The 20,376-nt window shown below is 43.2% G+C and overlaps 1 pseudogene; it reads left to right on the top strand.

The window, feature by feature from the left end:
- The first annotated feature begins 3,158 nt into the window (after positions 1-3,158).
- On the top strand, positions 3,159-3,572 carry LOC121273556 (annotated as a pseudogene).
- The last annotated feature ends 16,804 nt before the right edge of the window (positions 3,573-20,376 follow it).

The following is a 20,376-nucleotide window of genomic DNA, read 5'->3' as shown; positions in this document are numbered from 1 at the left end:
TCGGCAACTTTCTTATCCTGACCAAATGCAATACCTGACGCTGAGCTATTTTTCAAACTAAATTGTTATTGAAATCCGCACTGCATCATTTTGTCAATTATTATAATTAATGTTTTCAGATATGTAGTTGTCATCCTTCCCTTTTTCACCATACACACAATTTGGGACATGTTGTTAATTTTCAAACTATCTTCCATTGTTAATCTTGTGGATCTTTCCACTAACCTGAATAAATCTCTTTCATCCTCAATATCTGTTTCCTGTTGTTGAAGCCAGCTTGCTGCCCATTCTTCTACTTGTACCCAACTCCACATTTTCTGAGATCACCTATGAGGCTGTTTTAACACACTGAAGACCATCAAATAATCAAAGAATATTGCATCTATTGTTCCAATCAAAAACTTCTGATCTTTGTGCAGAGATTAAATGAAGTTACTCTGGCATGTGCTTGTTTATGGGTTGTATGCTGACCACTCTTTAATATATTCTGTGTTTCATTTTTTTTTTCCGTTGGTTTTTTGAGTAAGGATTCCATTATTCTACATAAACTAGTCAATCAATCTAGCCTTTGGCCTTTCTATCTCTCATGTTTTGAATAGAAAACTACATGTGATATTGCCATTTTCTTCCTTTGCTTTCACTAACAATTATTAGAAAGTTTGATTCTAATTTCCACCACCCTTCCACTTCGCATGATCCATCTCTGAAACCACACCTTTTCTTCTTAGATTTATCGAGCTCCATTCCACAGAATTGGATATGCACCAATATCTGTTTTCATCTCACAAACTCCCACAACTCCCATGATTATATTTAATCCCACACCACTTCCTTGCAAGGCTCTGTTCCAAAATCTCCCAGTTTCACCACCTCTGATCTATTTGTTCCAGATATGCAACATTCCAGACCATTGCTTCTGAAAATTCTTCATCAGTCCTCAGCCCAGGTTCTGCTCCAATGTGTTAATGGGGCACTCGACTCTGTCCATCCCATTTCCCGTGTAACTACATTCACCCGTATAGCTCCCTGACCATCCACCTTGTGATGTCTGTGGCGGCGTGTGGGTTTCTTCGCCAACAATGCATTTTAGAACCAGCCTCCACATTTAACGGATCATTCTTCAATATTTCTGCCACATGCAGCTTGGTTCACCAACAGCTATTTTATGCTATTCTCCCATCTCTTGCCCATGTCCACTCCTGTCAGTTTTAAAAATGGAATATGTTATAATTTACGTTCAATTTCTTCAGTTGGCATATTTCAAGATGTCATCTCTCAGCAAAGGATTACAATCACGTTCCAGTCCAACTCCGGCCCCCTTCCACAACTCTTTCTCCGGTACATCGATGATTACTTCGGTGCTGCTTCGTGCTCTCATCGGGACTTGGAAAAAATTATTAATTTTGCTTCCAATCTCCACCCCTCCATCATTTTCACGTGGTCCATCTCTGACACTTCCCTTCCCTTCCTTGATCTCGCTTTCTCAATCTCTGGTGATAGACTGTCCACCAATATCCATTACAAGCCTACCTACTCCCACAGCTACCTTGACTACAGCTCCTCACACCCCGCTTCCTGTAAGGACTCCATCCCATTCTCTCAGTTCCTTTGCCTCCATCGCATCTGTTCCGATGATGCTACCTTCAAAAACAGTTCCTCTGACATGTCCTCCTTCTTCCTTAACCGAGGTTTTCCACCCACGGTCGTTGACAGGGCCCTCAACCGTGTCTGGCCCATTTCCCGCACATCCACCCTCACGCCTTCTCCTCCCTCCAAGAAACATGATAGGATCCCCTTGTCCTCACTTATCACCCCACCAGCCTCCGCATTCAAAGGATCATCTCCACCATTTCCACCAACTCCAGCATGATGCCACCACCAAACACATCTTCCCTTCAGCCCCACTGTCGGCATTCCATGGAGATCGTTCGCTATGGGACACCCTGGTCTACTCCTCCATCACCCCCTACTCCTCAACCCCCACCTATGGCACCACGCCATGCCCACGCAAAAGATGTAACACCTGCCCCTTCACTTCCTCTCTCCTCACCGTCCAAGGGTCCAAACACTCCTTTCAAGTGAAGCAACATTTCACTTGCATTTCCCCCAACTTAGTCTACTGCATTCGTTGCTCCCAATGCAGTCTCCTATACATTGGAGAGACCAAACGTAAACTGGGTGAACGCTTTGCAGAACACCTGCGGTCTGTCCGCAAGAATGACCCAAACCTCCCTGTCGCTTGCCATTTCAACACTCCACACTGCTCTATTGCCCACATGTCTGTCCTTGGCTTGCTGCATTGTTCCAGTGAAGCCCAACGCAAACTGGAGGAACAACAGCTCATCTTCTGACTAGGCACTTTACAGCCTTCTGGACTGAATATTGAATTCAACAACTTTAGGTCTTGACCTCCCTCCTCCATCCCCACCCCCCTTCTGTTTCTTCCCCCTTCCTTTTGCTTTTTTCCAATAAATTATATAGATTTTTCTTTTTCCCTCCTATTTCCATTATTTTCAAATATTTTTAAATCTTTTATGCTCCACCCACCCCCACTAGAGCTATACCTTGAGTGCCCTACCATCCATTCTTAATTAGCACATTCGTTTAGATAATATCACCAACTTCGACACCTATGTGTTCTTTTGTTCTGTTGTTTGTGACATCTTTTGATGATCTGCTTCTATCACTGCTTTTGCCTACAATCACACCAACCCCCTCCACTTCTCTCCCCCCACCCAACAGCCACAGCCCCCCCACCCCCCCACCCCCCACCTTAATCCAGCTTATATTTCAACCCTTCCTGGGATTCACCTTGTTCTGTTGAAGGGTCATGAGGACTCGAAACGTCAAATCTTTTCTTCTCCGCCGATGCTGCCAGACCTGCTGAGTTTTTCCAGGTAATTCTGTTTTTGTTTTTTATTTAATCCTGTTCTTTCACACAATGGGGTTGACGGGCATTTTTGAAATGGAAACTTCATTGCTTATGGCGGTTGTTACTGGTAAATCTCGCCCTCTTCTGCGTTTCTGTTATCAGATTGGCAAACAAAATATAGACAAATGTACTGTATTAAAAAGAGACAAATCTGGGAGTTCCCAGCCTGCAAGAACATCAAATGCTGAATAAGCTTATTATTCACGTTTAAAGCCTGACACTGGAAATGTCTGGAAGGGGAAAGAATGGCAGCAAAGCTCTGGCCAAGGCCAAGTGCCGTTCAGCCCGGGACAGATTGCACTTCCCTGCTGGCTGTACTCTTAGGTTCTTGTGTAAGGGGAACTCGGCTGAGCGTGTGGGTGCCGGAGGTCTGGTCAATCTGGCTGCTGTGCTCGAGTATCTGACCGCTGAAATCCGCGGGCCGGCCGGTAACGCGGCCCCCGGGACAACAAGAAGAGCCTCATCATCCCCGGACACTTGCAGCTGTCCATCCGCAACGACCAGGAACTCAACAAGCTGTGTCACCAACCACAAGGTGTTACCATCGCTCAGGTCGGGGGAGGGTGGGGGTGGATTGCCTCATATCCAGGCCCGGCTGCTACCCAGGAAAAGCAGCGCTGTGAGCTCCAAGAGCAAGTGAAGTGGACAACGTTTCACCTGATAAAACCCAAAAGGCCGTTTTCAGATCCACCCACAATCTGTGTAAAAGGGCAGGTTACTGTCTGAAAAAAAAAAATCACTCATTTCATGAAGTAAGTGCTGATGGGAGTGAAATGGTCTGGGAAACACGGTCCGATACTAAAGAACATGACCAGATCTATTGTATTTACTGAGAGTTCTTATTGACCTGGTTCCTTATTGCAACCTAGATTAGCCTGATTCCATGTTTGATTTCAGCTGTTTGCTCCATATCTTGTTCGAGTTGAATTATTTAAAGTGACACCAAACCCTGAAATATAAATAGTGAATACAATAAGTGAAAGGCGCGGTGCGATCTCCAAGAAATCAGAAATATTGTTCAATTCTCAAGATTAATTGTATTAAAGCGGCCATTTTAACCAGTATTAAAGACAGAAAATGCTGGGAACAGCCGCGTGTTAGGCCACATCTAGGCCTTAGTTTGTCCAGTAAACCAGTGTCAGACCCACTGATGTCCTGGGCGAATATTAGTTCATAGAAACCTAAGTCCCTTAATTCCATTTACGCGCATTTATTTCCTAATACCTTCTGCTCACACATATCCCCCTCTAAAAACTGTGTTGAATGAAAACAATTCATTATACTTGAGCAGCATCACTCATTCATCGAAGAAAACCTGTGATCTGGGGACTGGCAGTTACCGGTGATGCTGTTGCTGAATTCTAGGTCGGATATCAGACTCACGCTTCATAAATTAAATATCTACCGCAGAACCGGAATCAGACACAGATCAGTGATTACAGATCTGTCAACCCACCATGATTGGTCAACATGTGACTCCAGACACAGAACCTTCAACTGTCACTCTGAAATGTCTAGCAAATCACTGGGTGTTATTAAAACCACACAGTTGTAATGACTACTTAGGGGATGTGGAAATGCTGGACTTAGCAGTAACAGAACTCAACTCGTCCTGCTGTCCAGTTGGGGACTCTCAAAAGAGAAATTGTTCCACTTGGTGTTAAAACTGGGTTTAACCCCGCTTCCCGCCGATCGGCGGGCCAGCTGGATTCCTTTGGGCAAGATGGGGACTCGCTTGTTGTGGATGGAACTTGGTGTCCTCAAAGTGCCCCACCAGGTCAGCCTCGCTGGCTTCCTGCAGGGGCATGATGACCGAGCTCTGGAAGTGCAAGTCTGCCTTGAAGTCCTGTGCGCTGGAAGTGAAGTTTGTGGATGAGCAGCTCGCCGGGTTTCTGGTAGCGGATGATCGCCCTCAGATCCACAGCGCCGGCTCGGTAGCGATGATGCTTCATCACTCTGCCTGCGGCTGGAGCGCACTTGCGTCCGGCCCGATTCTGGAGCCAGCTGTTTTCGAGACGCTTTCCATCCGTTCGATTTGCGCACTGCTGGCTTGGTCCGGGCCCTTTCCTGAAGAGATATCAGTAGCATGTGTGACACACGAACTGTTAACACCGAGTCTGCTGCGCGTCCGCCTTTTAAAACTCTGGCATGGACCACCCTGAGCAGGAATCTGCTGGAAGCAGGCAGGACTAACCCAAACTCTGACCATGAAATAAACGCTGGAAACCACTGGCAGCCTTTGGCTGGCCTTTAATTCATCAATTTCAAAATAAAACCCGTCAATTTCACTAGAGGGAACAACTGTTTCAATAAAAGCAAATGTTCCTTTAATTTGCATTTACATGATCATTTTGAGAAATATTGAACAAGATGGTGTGTTTTTCGCTTTGACTCACAGCTCCCTGAATTCATTCCAATATCAGGTCTATTCTGCTCCACCTGCCCTACCCGCTTTATTCAACAGCATCAAATTCATCACATTTCTACCTCTCTCTGGTTCCGAAGGAGTCATATTGGACTCGAAACGTTAACTCTGTTTCTCTCTTCACAAAAGCAGCCAAACATGCTGAGATTGACCAGCAGGTTCTGTTTTTATCCCAGTAATTGCATTCTGCTTTCTCACTACAGTTCACGGAAAATCATAATTACTAACAATAAGGATAAAAACTGAATTAAATTTTAATTGGAGCTGGAAAGTATTTTAATTGAATTGCACCAACGGTGCATTTTAGCAGTAAAATGTCGAGCAACAGTTGCAGCTTCCGATTCACTGGCTTAGAGGTGAAAGATTTGGATAACCAGGAATAGAATCCGGATCAGTTGATTGGGAATCAGTTATGCTCCAAATTCACCAGCTTCGATGGTGTGTTGGATATTTCTGCAGATTTTGGTAGTGAACTGTTCCCTAATGATTTATGTTTTTCGTTCAACCATTGGCGACAAATTCGTGATGCATGTCACCCAGGAAGAGAAAGCCAATGCCTGCAACATTTGCTGAGCTTTAGGTGGACTTTCCTGCAGCTGACATCAGCCATTAAGTTGAGTTAAATCACAACTGGAACACTAAGTCACACGGTTCAGGACTCAGTCATTTACATCTCCACTCACTCTTCAATAACACGTCTCATTCTGTAACTTATAGTAACACAGACCAATAATCACAGATATATTACAAAGGCATAGACCTACTTATTCATTGAAAAATAACGCGTGTTCTATCGGGTAAAACCTTTCAATGTGGAATACCTTCAAGGGGCAAAGAACTCAAAAATTAGGAAATTATGATAAACCTGTGTAAAACACTATTTTGACCTCAGTTGTAAAATTGGGTCCAGTTCTTTAGCAGGAATGGATTGGGTCCAGTTCTTTAGCATTAGAAAGGATGCAGAAGATAATTAAGAGAATGGTTCAGTGGATGAGGAACATCATTCCGACAGATAGATTGGAAAGGCTGCGGCTTTTCTTCTCGGAGAGGAGGAGTTTGAGGAGAGATTTGTTAGAGGTATTTAAAATCATGTGTGGTCTGGATAGAGTAGATAGGGAGACACTCCTGGTAGCATTGAGAACAGGAGGGCACGTGTGATTTACCAAAAGAAAAAAAGGCGGCTTGAAGAAAAACTTTACCCTGCAGATTAGAATCTGGAATGCACTGCCTGAGAGTGTGCTGGAGGCAGCTTCAATCATGGCTTTTAAAAGTGCATTGGGTTATTACCTGAAGAGGAAACATTTACACAAAAACGGGGAAAAGCCAGGGGAGAGACAGGAGATAATTGCCTTTGTAGGTACAGACACAACAGGCTTACTCGGTGCTGGAACCGCTCTATGATCCTAACATCTTGCATTTTACTTCGCCTTTAATGGAGCATAACCTCACAAAGTGATTAGTAGGAGATTTTCCTATAAAAAATGTTTATGCTAAGGCACAGAAGGAAGTATTAAGACAGGTGGAAAAATGTTTGCTTAAAGAGGCAGGTTTTAAGGAACATCTTAAAGAGAAGAGGGGGCTGGAGAAGCCGAGAGGGGAACATTTGGGTAGTCAAGTCTAGATTTTAAACAGTGTACCTAATATTATGAGATTTGGTCACAAATATTGAGCATGAAATGATACAGTCTCAGTTCTCATTGCCTAACAGTAGGAGTGTAATTCTACCGGCATTTCTGCAACGTTGTATCCGTGCAGTGATTTTCACATTTCAAAGTAATCCAGAGCTGAACTCGACTATAGACTGAGACACGTTACATTTCCCCCTTCAGAAGTTCCATTTCAGATCATTCACTGCAGGATATCTGATGTTCATAACGACATTAATATCAATCATTCCAGGCACTGGTTTCACTGAGAAGGATGAAGAGCCAATGAGCAGAGCGGAGTGTCACAGTAGTTCTGTTCCAGACTCTCCAGTTCCCAGTTTGTTACTGAGGACCCAGGCCCCCACGAAATGCGCAGTCCCCAAATCCCCCCTTCGCCCCACCGCCCCACCGCCCCACCACCTGCGCCTCCCCGACCCCGCCCCCTCCAACACCGATTCCCGGTTTTTAACACAGGGTTAAATAACAGCTGATGATCCAAGCTCCAATATCCGGTTCCTCAACTGCACTGAGCCCCGAGTGGGAAGGACTGGATAATGATTGTACATTTAGTTCATTTCAGTAAATGCTTCACACCTCAAATGGGAGAATTAATGCGGCACTTTGCGATTATCAAGAAGTTTCTGACCCTCAAGAGAACATTCAGTAATAGAATGATGCAGCACAGAACGAGACCATTCGACCCACTTTATATACGGGGGCTCTCTGGAAGAGCTACCACTTACTTCCAAGTCTCTTCCCATTCTCCATAACCCTGTTAACTACAAACATGGAATTATTCAAATTCATTGTGAAAGTTATCTTTGAGTCTGCTTCCGTTTTCCTTTCAGAGAATTCCAGATGAAAACAACGCGCTGCATCAAAGAAGCTCTTTATAAAATCGACTAATCCCGTTGCTGGTTTTGAACTCACTGGGAGTTCTAAAGTTTGAAGTCATTGGATTGAATATTACTGTCCAACAATGTACGCGCTGACTGTTCCCGAGTCTGCCTTTCAGTGATGCACAATTTTTATTTTAAGCTCCACTCACTATCTCCGATATATTCATCAATTTCCAGTTCTAAGGTCGATTTTTAATTCCATTAACTCGCCTTAATTATATTTCAGCTGATCATCGTCAGGAATTGAACCCCGGTCTCGTGCTTGATAGGCAGGATATTGACCGCTACACCAACGGAAAACTACTAAACAGCGGCCTCTGCTGATCATGGGACAATCAGTTTCTGCAATTCATCAAACCTGCCAGTTTGTGTGTGAATAAGCATCATAAATCTCAGATTGGAACTGAAACACAATCCGTCCACTTAGAGAAGGTTCCCTGTCATCCTTCTAGCCTCAGTCCGAGAAAACTGAAGGAAAACCGCCGCCGCCCCTCCAGTTCCACAGTTACTGGTAATTCCTGAAAGGATTTGGCCAGTCCTTCTTTTCCATATCAAAGTGTTAATGCCTAATGCAAAATTATTTGTACCTTTTACTAGCTCATTCTCTATGCAGCCATTCACAACCTCATCTGACACTTTCATTGTTTCTTTACTGTACCCAAAGAAACACAGACATTTTACAGCGCAGGAGAAGATCATTCCATCCAGCGTGTCTGCACCAGATCTCCGACTAAGTAATTCAATTAGTGCTTCCCTCCCCCTCCTTCTCCCCGTAACCCTGCACATTCTTCCAGTGATATTGCCAAGTACTAGCATTCCAGAGACACTGTACGAATGGTGACATTTGTGTTGAACAAAAACGCTAGAATTAGAATTAGGGATGGGTATGAGGATAGCTCAGGACGGTGCAATTGAGCCAAATCAGCCAGGAAGCTCTTGAATGTTTCAGAAGCCGTGTAGTGCAGTACATGATACAACTGCTCCTATTTCTTATGGTCTCACAGACACAACTCAAAGCAACATGGTAGTGAAAGCAGTGTCCAGAATTTAGTGGGTTACATTCGGATTACAAGTTCCATACACAGTGAATGATAGAATTATTGCAGCATAGAAGGATGCCATTTAGCCCATCGTGTCTGTGCTGGTACTCTGATTGTATAATTCAGCACTTTCACTCCCCAGCCTTCTGCACGGCGCTTTTTGCATTATTCTTTTCAGGGCTTCTTCCATGTTCTCCTTCCTTCAGTACAGAAGAATGGAGAGTGATCTGATCGAACTTTTTATTTTGATAAAATGAATTGTTAGGTTAAATAAGGAGAACTTTTTCTTCCACAGCAGCAAGAATGGGGTTGAATCTTAACATGTTTTTGATAGTTGTCCCCAGGGATGGCATCTAGGCCAATAAACGGAACAGTCTCAGTCTTTTCCTTGAAGAATTAAACGAGCGTTGTTTTTTTTTTGACATTTCATGGGAAGTGGGCACCTTGCCCTAACCGCAGCATTCAGGCCCAGACTGGAACCCGACACTCACACGTTAAAATCTGAAGCTGAGATAAACGGGCTCTTTCAAGCAGCTTTCGTGACTGACAAGGGGCATCACACCTTCCTTTGCGTCAATTTCTTTCTTAACTCACCCTCGTCGCGCATTTCCCTCACGGGCAGGCAGACAGCCTCCCTTTGGCATCATTTCACAAATCTTTTCACTTACGCCAACTGCTCGGTCTTAACAGTGGTGTGTGATGTATGAACTGTTGTTATCCAGGTTTCTGCGCTGAGCCTTCAAAATCTCCAAAGGGAACTTTGACCCTGTCCGGCTTCTTTTTCTTAGCACGTAATTCTCAGTGCCACTTTAGGCCTTTGTTGGTTCGTTTTAAAGCCATGAATTGAATCAAACGATTAGAGGCACCACTGAGAAGTGAACTCAGGATATCCTACCAACGCTCTAACCAATAAACCCAACGCTATTATGCTGCAGTTTTGCAATGACAGGTTTTGAATGTATCCCACTATTTTGCTGCAAACATCATTGTTCCCCTGGTATCGGGATGTATGACAATGCGAGTTACAAAGTTTAATCTGCACTGGGCCTTTAAAGCTTTGGAGATTGCGTTTATTTCGGCGAGATATTAAGATGCAAAAATTCCAACAGGAAGATAGAAAGGAGCAGAAATGGATTCGCGAGTAAGCAAATTAGTTCATTGAGTGTTTGTTGTGGAAAACTGTGATGCCATCCTGTTGAAGCAAGAAAGCTCATTCGGAGTAACATTCTAAATTGTGTGAATCACAATGTGTGGTGATGCAAAGTCTTCATAAAACTCTCCACCGTTTATCCCTCCTCACTCTTTTCTGCAGAACGTGCAGTATCATAAATATATCATCCCTTCTTTGTTCTTAGTGATCAACATTAATAAGTCAAAGTACTTCCTTAAGCATTAACCCCCAAAGATAATATTGATCTAATCGTGTTTCTTTATATTGCCACGTGAATCCAAAAGCTTCATTATGACTTTGTCAGGTTGATTCAAATTTAATAACTTCGACCTCCAAGTTGTTATTGCTATTTTTTTTTTGCTGATTTGGTTTTATCACCAATATTTCTTAATTCGTTTAAATTACTTTCGATCGGTCACAACCTTATGTGTACACATCGTTTGATCATTTACAACTCTCTTTAGTTTTTCCATTATGAAACCGTTTCTCTCTTGCCCTCCACCCTCACAGATATTCTCTTTAGTACGTTATGTGGCCTCCTGCAATTAAATAGATTAAAACCTGTCATACTAACATTCATCTTCATTCCTGATAAAAGCCTTGGACCTGAATCGCTGGCTTTGTTTGTCTTCACTGATGCTGAGCTCTGAAAGCTGAAGTACAGTCAGTTGGGCAGTGACAGTACTTACATTTGCGGTTACATTTCTTTTCCTCAGAAGCTCGTTTTCCACTTTTAACATGAATAGTGTATTTAATTACATTCTATTAGGATATTCCAGGTTAAATGTAAAGCATTATTTAGATTAGAATAAGCTGAGGATAACTCATGCTAATTTGTCTATTGTCAAACTAAGTTCAGGCCACGATGGTAGAACTGGACCAGGTTGTACAGCCGGGGAAAAGGTTATGTAGCTGCTGATGACTCTGCTTGGACCTCAATAAATGATATCAAACGGGTCGTTAGATTTTGTTTTGATTAAGGAGGGACAGGAGACACACAATATTCCGTTAAGAAACTGTAGATAAATATGCTATTGAAGGGAACAATTTTTAGCGAAAACATGTTTTATTTCTTCTCTACTTCACTGTGGCATGTACTGTAAAATAAGTGCTTCATTTAGGACCATAATCCTGTGTCTCAAAATTGTTGAAAAGTTATTCGTTCAGTAAAAAAATATGATTTCAGAAACATTAGCATTGCTTTGATTACTAATAACTTTGAGATTGATGATTAAAATAACAGTTTCTAGTTCGTAATAATCTTCTTTTGCCACTGTCTGACCTCTCCTCCCCTTCTATCTGTACCCCAGAACCTGCTTATTGACTTCCATACACTTCAAATCTGAAATCGCAACCCCACCCCCGCCCAAACTCACTGCATTATTTATTTCAGGCCAACCTCCCACTGTGTACTATCCATGTACTACCCTTCACTCTGCTCCTCCTTCAGACTCATCATATTGTATAACACAAGCGAAATCCAGATCATCAGCACCATGAGCAATGTCACTGAAGGCCAGATGGTTCATTGTGCTAAATTCACGAATGTGATAGTCAATGAGAATTTTTGGACTATGTCCAGCCCATCTCCCGCGCATCCGCCCTCACGCATTCTCCTCCCTCCCAGAAACATGATAGGGACCCCCTTGTCCTCACTTAACACCCCACTAGCCTCCGCATTCAAGGGATCATCCTCCGCCATTTCCACCAACTCCAGCATGATGCCACCACCAACACATTTTCCCTTCACCCCCACTGTCGGCATTCCGTAGGTATCGTTCCCTCTGGGACACTCTGGCCCACTTCTCCATCACCCCCTACTCCCCAACTCCCACCAATGGCACCACCCCATGCCCACGCAAAAGATGTAACACCTGCCCCTTCATTTCCTCTCTCTTCGCCGTCCAAGGGCCCAAACACTCCTTTCAAGTGAAGCAGCATTTCACTTGCCTCTCCCCCAAATTGGTCTACTGCATTCGTTGCTCCCAATGCGGTCTCCTATGCATTGGAGAGACCAAAGGTAAACTGGGCGACCACTTTGAAGAATACTTGCGGTCTGTCCACAAGAATGACCCAAACCTCCCTGTTGCTTGCCATTTTAACACTCCACCCTGCTCTCTTGCCCACATGTCTGTCCTTGGCTTGCTGCATTGTTCCAGTGAAGCCCAACGTAAACTGGAGGAACAGCACCTCATCTTCCGACTAAAGCTCTTTAAAGCCTTGCAGACTGAATATTGAATTCAACAACTTTAGGTCTTGAACTCCCTCCTCCATCCCAACCCCCTTTCTGTTTCTTCCCCTTTCCTTTTGTTTTTTTTTTCGAATAATTTATGTAGATTTTTCTTTTCCCACCTATTTCCATTATTTTTAAATCTTTTATGCTCCCCCCACCCCCACTAGAGCTATGCCTTGAGTGCCCTACCATCCATTCTTAATTAGCACATCATCAGATTTCACAGGGTTCTTCTCAGGAGTTTTTTTTCATAAAATTTGACATGAGGCCACATAGATAGACGTGAAACTGAGAATTATTTGTGAAGGATTAAGTTTTGGGAAGATACATTTTTTTCTTTCCCTTCCAAAAGTGATGGAAGTGCAAATGTTGGTGTAATAGATGAGGATGTAAAACCATAGTTACACATCACTGAAGAGAATAATTTCAATCTGAGCAAAATAGTAGATCGGCATATATCATAAGACCCTGAGATAACACACCTCAGATTTTTGAAGGAAGTCAGATAGTGCACAATTGATACAGAAATGATCACAATTTCTCAATCCTCATTTAATATCAGAAATGTGCAGTTGGACTGAAAGGGTCAAAAGAGACTAAAATGCCACAGATGTGTATTCCTACATTACTGCCGATCTTGTTGCCAGATTTGTAATGGTCGCTCATGTCAGTCATGCCCGTACTCGTCTTCTTTCTTTCCAGGTTCGGTTGTCAGTGGTTGGGGTCAGGCATCCTGCTCGTGTGTATTTATTTTCCAGCTCGCTTCGTCTGCTATCAGTGGCTGGTTGTATTTTATTTAAAAATGATCTAGATATGGGCAAGCAGCACAAATCCAACATGAAGTGCAAGTCATTGAGGGATTAAGTCTGGCTAGACATTCCATTGCTGCCTAGGTGACACGCACTAGCCTGAACCAACAATTTGTATTTATAAAGTGCCTTCAATACCATGTCCCAAGGTCCTCCACAGGGGAGTAATTAGATTAATTTGACACCGCTTCATGTAAACAATGTTAGTACAGGTGAGTAAAAGATTGGTCAAGGATATAAATTTTAAAATGTCTCTAATAAGAGGAGAGAAGTTGGCGGCACTTAGGTGTAGACAGTAAATTCTGTGATGCAAGCAGCTGAAGGCATGGCTGCCAATGGAGGAATGAAGGACACTGTGGCTGTAGAAAAAGCATAATTGGAAGAGCGCAGAGACCTTGAATGATTCTGGGGTTGGAGGAGGTTAAAGGGATGAGCAGGCGAGAGACCATTGAGAGAAGAATTGAATATGGGAATGAGCACTTTAAAATCCAGGCACTGTTGGATTAGGATCCAATATAGCGCACAGGGTAAAGAGTCAGCAGGCAGCTGGAGTGAATATGATCCAACTGCATATAGCAATGAGCATGTGGAAATAATTCGCTCTCCATTTCATTACACTCTCATTCAGCAGTTAAATGATTAATGTATTTGTCTTTTGAAGTGGCAAGTGCACATTAAAACATCACTTTCTGGTTCTTAGATAGAAGCAAAATGCTGTGGATGCTGGAAATCTTAAACAAAAACAAAAATAGCTGGAAAAAAAAACTCAGCAGGTCTGTCAGCATCTGTGGAGTGGAAGACAGAGTCAACATTTTGAGTTCATACGACTCTTCATCAGAACTGAAGAGAAATAGAAGTGAGGCAAAATATAAGCTGTTTAAGGAGGTAGGAGATGTAGAGCTGGAATGAGAGCCAGTGATAGGTAGAGACAAAGCAGAGATTGTCAAAGCTGTCATAGACAAAAGGACAAAGGGGTGTTGACGGTGGCGATATTAGCTAAAGGATGAGAGTGATGAATGATATAGGTACTGCCGAGCAAGATGTAGTGAGTCTGGATAGAGATAAGAAATAGCAAGGCAAAAAAGCAACTGGTGGGAGTAATATATACGTTCCCAAACAGTAGTTTAGCAGTAGGGCACAGTATAAACCAGGAAATACTGGGAGCATGTAAGAAAGGCACGGCAATAATCATGTGTGATTTTAATATGCATATAGACTGGACTAATCAAATTAAGGAGGGTAGACTTGAGGGAGAATTCTTAGAGTGTATTAGAAATTGTTTCTTGAAGCAATATGTTGTAGAACCAACCAGAGAACAGGCTATTCTGGATTTGGTTTTGCGTAATGATATGTGATTAATTAATTAGCTCATAGTAAATGATCCTCCAGGGAATAGTGATCGTAGCATTGCAGATTTTCAAGTTCAATTTAAGAGCAATAAATTTGAGTCCCACACTAGTGTTTTGGAGTTAAACAAAGGTAACTACATAGATCTGAGGACGGATTTGTCCCCGGTGGACTGGGCAGGAAGACTACAATGTAAGACATTTGATGAACAATGGCAGATACTTAAGGAGATATTAATTTCCTCCTAAGTAAAATATATCTCAATGAGGGAGAAAGATGGTAAGAGGGGAAAAACCATCCATGGCTAAGCAAGGAAGTTAAAATAACTTCAGGGCACGAACTAAGGCATACAAATTGCAAAGGTCAGAGGCAGGCTGGAAGATTGGGAAATGTTTAAAGATCAAGAAAGGGTTACTAAAAATAATAAAAAGAGCAAAGGTAAATTATGAAAGAAAATTAGTGAAAAAAGGAAAAACTGATAGCAAAAGCTTCTACAAGCATATAAAAGGAAAGAGAATAGCAAAACTGAAGGTTGGTCACTTGCAGGACTAGACTGGGTAGTTAGTAATGGGGAATACAGAAATGGCAGAGGCGCTTAATCAATATTTTGTCTCAGTTTTCACAGTGGAGTACACAATTGCCACCCAAATAGTAACAGGTAATGCAGTAGAATATTAAGGAGAAACTGAGAACAATCACCATCACTAGAGAAAAATTACTGGGGAAACTATTGGGATTAAAGAGTGTCAGGTCCCCAGGACCTGATGGCCTACATCCCAGGGACTTAAAGGAAGTGGCAGCGGAGCTAGTGCATGCATTGATAATAATATTCCAAAATTCGCTGGATCTTGGAAAGGTTCCAGTGGATTGGAAAAATGCTAATATAACGCCTTTTTTCAAAAGGTGGGGCATTGGGGGGTTGGGGTGGGTGTGGGTTGTGTTGGGTGGGTGGGGGGTGCGGTGTGGTGGTGTGGGTTGACGGGGGGGGGGGTCGAAAGTAGGAAAAAATAGGCCAGATATTTTAACGCCTGTCGTTGGGAAATTGCTGGAATCCATTATTAAGGAAGTAATAATGGGACATGTGGAAAGTCAAAATAAAATCCACCAGAGTTAGCATGGTTTTATGAAGTTTAAATCGTGTTAGACTAATTTGCCAGAGTTCTTTGAAGATGTGACAAGCAAAGTGGATAAGGGGGATCCTGTAGATCTATATCTGGACTTCCAGAAGGCCTTTGATAAAGTGCCACCCAAAAGATTAATAAAAAAACATAAGATCACATGGAGTTAGAGGTAATATATTAGCTTGGATAAAGGACTGGCTCACCAACAGAAAATAGGGAGGGGGGATCAATGGGTATTTTTCTCGATGTCAAGCTGTAACCAGTGGGATGCCACAAGGTTCGATCCTTGGATCCAAACTATTTACAATCTATATTAAAGATTTGGTTTCAGGTGTACAAGGTACTAAAGCTAAATTTGCAGATTACACCAAAATACGTGGGCTTGTAATGAATACTGATGGACAATATTCCACTGACTCCAACAGCTACCTCGACTAAAGCTCCTCACACCCTGCTTCCTTTAAGGACTTCATTCCATTCTCTCATTCCCTTTGCCTCCATCGCATCTGTTCCAGTGATGCCATTTCCAAAACAATACTTTTGACATGTCTTCCTTCCTTTAACCGAGGTGTTCCACCCACACAGGTTGAAAGGGCACTCAGCCGTGTTCGGCCCATCAACCACACATCCACCTTCAAACCTTCCTCTCCCTCCAGAACCATGATAGTGTCTCCCGTGTCCTCACTAATCACACCGCGAGCCTTCACATTCAAAGTGTCATCCTCCGCCATTTTTGCCAACTCCAGCCTGATGCCACCACCAAACACATTTTCCCTTCACCCCCTTATCGGCATACTGTAGGGACCGTTCCCTCCTGGACACCCTGGTGCACTCCTCCATCATCCCCTACTGCTTAACCCCTCACACGGCACCTTCCCATGCAACTGCAGAAGGTGCAACACCTGTCGCTTTACTTCCCCCCTCCTTACCATCCAATGCCCACTCATTTCAAGTGAAGCAACATTTCCCTTACACATCCCTCAATTTATTCTACTGCATTTGCTGTTGCTGGTTTTCTCTACATTGGAGAGGCCAGACACAAACTGGGTGACCACTTTGTGGAGCACCTTCAGTCAGTCCACAAGCATGGTCCAGATCTCCCTGCCACTTCCCATTTCAACATAACACACTGTTCTCATTCCCACATCATCTGCGGAGAGGAATACAGTTAACATTTAGAGTACGTATAACTCTTCACCGGAAGAGTCAGGTTCTGGTGAAGAGTCACACGGATTGGAAATGTTTACTGTATTCCTCTCCACAGATGCTGTCAGACCTGTGAGTTTTTCCAGGTATTTTTGTTTTTGCTTCAGATTTCCAGCATCCACAGTTTTTTTTTTTTGCATTTATCTCATTCCCACATGTCCGTCCTTGGCCTGCTGCAATATTCCAGTGAAGTTCAACCCAAACTGGAGGAACATCACCTCACTCTCCCATTGGTCATTTTACAGCCTTCTGGACTGAATATTGAGTTCCACAACTGTAGATCATGGACTCTCACCTCCATACACACCTTATATCCCATCCACCTTTTCTATTAATTATTAGATTTTTTAAAAATATATTTTCTTTTCCCAACTATTTTTATTAACATTTTTAATTTTTTCCATCCATTGTTTAATCTCCACATTTTAGCCTATTTAGATCCCCACCCCATCCCCACTTGGGCTACCAGTCACTTGCTCATTTTACCCTTAATGTCACCATTAGCACATCATTTAGCTAATATCATTACCGTGAACTCCCCTTTGTCCTCTTGTCAATGACATCTTTGGCAATCTCTCCTTTGTCTCCACCTATCACTGGCTCTGTATCAAGCTCTACCTGTCCCACCCCTCTTAAACAGCTTAAATTAGACCTCATTTCTATTTCTCTTTAGTTCTGATGATGAGTCATACGGACTCAAAACGTTGACTCTGTCTTCCACTCCACAGTTGCTGTCAGACCTGCTGAGTTTTCCAAGGTATTTTTGTTACTGGTTGTTAGATGTTGGTCTGAAAGTCTGAACATGGGGCAATTGGTGAAGTCTTTTTTTCAGTTTAAATAGAAGTGTAACAATTTATTTCTAAACGTTACATCTTACTCAACTGGCCGTGAAACAATGATTAGTAATGTATTGATTCTCACTATTTGTTCATACAGTTAAATGAGTTCTTCATTGCATTTCGATTTCCTGGCAACAGAAGGAGATTTGGAGATTCAGTTAGAGGTGTTCGTGGTCTGTCAGGCCTCACAATAGAGTTTAACAATTCATTTCTACATGTTGCTCAATGGTGGTTCCCACTTGCAAAACATCTGCATTGCATGAATACTCATTAGTGTAAAACATATTTTAATTATGCCATACCTTCAAGATAAAGGCTGCGGTGCATGAGAATCTTGTGGCACCTGCTTCACATTGGTTAGAGGTGACCTGCAACAATCAGCTTTGTGCAGTTGTGTCTCAGGTTAGCGGTTTTCCCTGTTGAAATCTGCTGCACAATGGAGAACTGGAAAGTGGCAGCTTTCAGGCTCAGAACCAGCAAGGGTGAGTGAGTGGTGAGGGGGTTCGGTATTCCGGAACACTGAGAAATGGAAGAGGGATCAACGGGAGGACAAAAGGTTGGTATGGGGGCATAGAGGAGTGAAAAAAGGAAGGGCCTATTAATAGGCATGTGGTAGGGAGTACTGGGAACAGTCAGTCAAGGGTAAGAATATAAGAAGACTTTAGGCCGGTGTCAATGCTGTCCACATGTAGATCCAGCTGCGTTCACCTGCAACCTTTCAATCATCCTTGCTGAAATTGATTCGGACAATTCAAGTTCGGTGACATCCCACTGGTTAGCAAGTACAACACAGGACAAAAACATAAACTGTCAGTAAAGGCTGAATTCAAAATAAAGTCAACCATGAGTCATACCAGTACATATAAAATTCTAAGTTAGTCTCAATGCACACATGAAAAGTGAAACCAATATACTGTGAAAGATTTACCAGTGAAATTTAGATTTGAAAAACGAGTGACACCTTTGTGCTCTCAATATATGTTATGTTAATGGTAATGGAGCTGGGCAGGAACGTTTTGGCTGTGATGAAGAGCCTTCCTGTTGTCCAGGAGGCTCTTTAATAGCCCGCCCATACATGCTGCATTGCCAGCTGATGACAGCTTTCACCCCTGGGAAGGTTCTCCCACTGCGTGATCAGATATATTTCCTGTGCACGCCCCACCGGCACTTGGGGACCAACAAAAAAACAAGACCTCAGAACTTCCTGTGCCTCCCTCTGGAACGGAGTGCCATGGTTAAATTTCTGCGTTGACAATCTATGGATCAATGCAATATTAATATAGATTCCAAAGATTGTTCCAGGTTTCTCTTTAATCTTTTTAAAAGCTGATTTCCCATCGTGAAATTCTGGTGCACAGGCCAATCCTTTTCGTCGTGGCCAAATGGACCATGTTTGTGTCCTCAGCAGGTTAAAAAAAAAATCAGAGGAGAGAAGTCAGGAGGCGCTGAAGCTCAGGGAGCTCAGGGCCCTGGCAGACATCTTGCAGGACATCACCGCACCCCCCCCCACCCCCCGACAGATCGCCTAACATCAGTACAGCTGCCCAAACCATTGGACCAACCCACCAGACCAGCACCCCCCCCCCCCACCCCCCAACCCCATCACTCCCCCACCTTGAATCACACCCTCCCCCCATCCCTTGTTTACCGCCCTAGCCTGCAGCATCCGCAGCCCCCCGGAATCACCTTCATTTTCCCGGGGCCTGTCAGTGTCTCTGGTCCTTCAAACGGACCTGCTTTACAGCAGCCGGTGCTGTAAGAAGTGGGCGTGGCCTCTCTGACCCCGACCCCAGATTTTCTCGGACAGCGGGCGCGAGCGCAGGAGCGGAGCCGCTGAGCCGGAGTTTTGTTCTTCTTGTGTCTGCAGCAGGCGCTTCTGGAGCTCATCCGAGGCGCTTTTCCACTTCAAACCCCAGACGCTGACTGCTGGGTGTTAGTCTGAACCCAAGGAATCTTTTACAGTTTCGGGTCGAAACTCAGATTCATTTTCAGAGACTTGAAGCAGCTGTTAGACTAATTAATAAGGAATTATTGATACTAACTTGCTTCGTAGTTGAACGAATTGTTAAAGCTTTTGGATTTTTAAAAATGTTTTAAATGGCAGGTTCTGATTAGAGAGCGAAGACAGAGTCAAATTCATTCCCGCACAGCAGGAGGACATTCGGCCAATGGAGAAGTGACTGTAATTTCAAATGACATTTACTGAGAGAGGGAATGTCAGTAACAGCCTCAAGATTGGCGGCAATGAATTAACAAGGACGGAGTTGGCTGGCAGGCTCCACACGGAAATGGAGGGTCTGTGGATCAAGGTCAGGTTGATATAGTTTCCGAGCCTGTTTTCTGTGTCTGACTTTCTTGATAAATAAAACCCAGTGCGATTATGAAAGCAAAAAAACTGTGGATGCTGGAAATCCAAAACAAAAACAAAAATAAATGTACCTGGAAAAACTCAGCAGGTCTGACAGCATCTGTGGAGAGTAACACATTTAACATTTCGAGTCCATATGACTCTTCAACAGAACTAAGGAAAATAGAAAAAATAAAGTATTTTTCCTTAGTTCTGTTGAAGAGTTATACGGACTCAAAACGTTAACTGTGTTCCTCTCTGCCGATGCTGTAAGACCTGCTGAGTTTTTCCAGGTATTTTTATTTTTGTTCCGGTTTCTAGGAGACATCGTCAATATTTTTTTCTCTCTGTCTCTGCACCA

Source organism: Carcharodon carcharias, assembly GCF_017639515.1.
Source record: "Carcharodon carcharias isolate sCarCar2 chromosome 24 unlocalized genomic scaffold, sCarCar2.pri SUPER_24_unloc_7, whole genome shotgun sequence".
Lineage (NCBI taxonomy): Eukaryota > Metazoa > Chordata > Chondrichthyes > Lamniformes > Lamnidae > Carcharodon > Carcharodon carcharias.
The sequence above is the reverse complement of the archived record's forward strand: the minus strand, read 5'-3'. Positions and strand labels throughout refer to the sequence as shown.